The 1,739-nt window shown below is 36.4% G+C and overlaps 1 protein-coding gene and 1 long non-coding RNA gene across 11 annotated transcripts in view; one reads left to right on the forward strand and one right to left on the reverse strand.

Moving 5' to 3' along the window:
- LOC113206154 (acyl-CoA-binding protein homolog 1) overlaps window positions 1-1,739 on the reverse strand; it is a 20,478-nt gene that overhangs the window by 4,399 nt on the left and 14,340 nt on the right. The gene's annotated exons all lie outside the window — the stretch shown is intronic.
- Window positions 1-1,739, forward strand: part of LOC113206155 (uncharacterized) — an 18,359-nt gene that overhangs the window by 2,970 nt on the left and 13,650 nt on the right. The window lies entirely within an intron of this gene.

The raw sequence follows: 1,739 nt of genomic DNA on the forward strand, positions 1-1,739 counted from the left end.
TTTGGGGTTGCGTTCGCGCACTCAAATCTAATTGTCAGTTTGTGCCACTGCAAATCCTTTGAAAGCACAGATTATTCAGTGTGTTATTTTACTTGACTTTTGCTAAATGTATATTTTATTTATTTATTTGCCATGGCTTATGGGTCCCGTGAGCAAGCTCGTATGAGGGGACAATTACAATTATGTGGTAAAATGATTAACACAAGGCGGTTGAACAATAATAATAGTTACAAAGCATAATACTCCTCCAGGTACAAAGTTTTGACTTTTTTCTTGAAGGCATTGATATTTAAGGACAAGAAGTTTGCAGGTAGATCATTATAGAGTTTTAAAGCAGAATTTAGAGAAGATTTAGCACCATGTCTAGTGGTGTTGGTGCTATTTAGGTGGAATCTTGATGCAGATCTTGTGGAGTGGATGTGAATGTCTTTATTTTTGTTGAGTGTTAAATCCGAGGATAAAACACCAGTGCTGATTTTGTGAATGAATGAAACTGATGAGAACTTGATTTGTACTGAGAGAGGAAGGACTCCAGCAATCCTATATACTGTGATGGTCGATTCTCTATGACGGAGATTAAAAATAAATTTCAGAGCTCTTCTTTGAAGGACTTCAAGTTCAGAGATTTTTTCTTTAGTGTTTCTGGTGCCCTACTCTGTCAGTCTAATATTTTCTATTCCAGCTTGGGTATTGTCTAAATAAGTAGGGTAAATTGTATAAAGTATCATTTACAAATTTGTAAATGTTCAAGATTGCCGTAATGTAATTATGATTGTTTATGAGTTGATAGTAATTGAGCTTTTTTATATTTGCTCGCCATATGTCCAAACCCAGCGAGACGCTTAGCTATTTATTTGTGATGTGAGTACAAACAGCTGTTAACGTAGAGTTTAATCTGATGTCAATAATGAAGAAAAAATGAACCTTTACTTGATTTGAAAGCAGTATCTCCTACTCACCAGCTTCATGGGTGTGAACTTGAAGAAATATCAAATATGAGTTTTATCAATATGCAGGAAATGTATTGTGGGCAAAATATTTTTCATAATTGTGAATGTTTAAGGTCATTAGCTTATCACATCTGTACTATCTTAGTTCCATGGGATAGTGTTTCAATCCTCTTTGCTGCCATATGTTCTGATGTTGATTGTTGTTACGGTTTTGAGGGCACTGTTTTGCTATCGACTGGAAAGACACTATTGACATAGAACGAGCAGCGCACCCTGTCTCCCGTCAATCTAATGTTCTAATGTTGATTGCTGTAACGGTTTTGAAGGCATCTTTTTGCCATCGACTGGAAATACACAATTGACATGGAACATTCACATTTTCCCCCATCAAATGGGCGACTGAGTCGTCTGCTTGCTTTTAGCTGTCTTACTCTTCAAAGTCCCTTGGTACCCCATGCTTCAACGATTTTTTGCAATGGTTTAGAGAGCATTTAGTTGCTATCGACTGGGAATGCATAATCAAAGAGCAGGGGGGAATTTACTGGTTTTTGCTTTCCTATGATTGATGTACTGGTTTAGAAGGTATTCAATTGCTATCGACTAGAAATGCACAATCAATGGTAAGCTAATCAGTTCTTAGTCTGTCCTCTACGCCTTTCTATCCTTTCCTAGAAATGAATACCTAGCTCAGTTGCAGTTGTTCAATTATAGTGTAATAGGCTTGCAACTTAAAGACCTATCTGATATCAATCATGAAAAATGAATGATAGAGATGATTGAGATGTTACA

This window comes from Frankliniella occidentalis, unplaced genomic scaffold (genome assembly GCF_000697945.3).
Source record: "Frankliniella occidentalis isolate FOCC.00 unplaced genomic scaffold, Focc_3.1 Scaffold470, whole genome shotgun sequence".
In the NCBI taxonomy this organism is placed as follows: domain Eukaryota; kingdom Metazoa; phylum Arthropoda; class Insecta; order Thysanoptera; family Thripidae; genus Frankliniella; species Frankliniella occidentalis.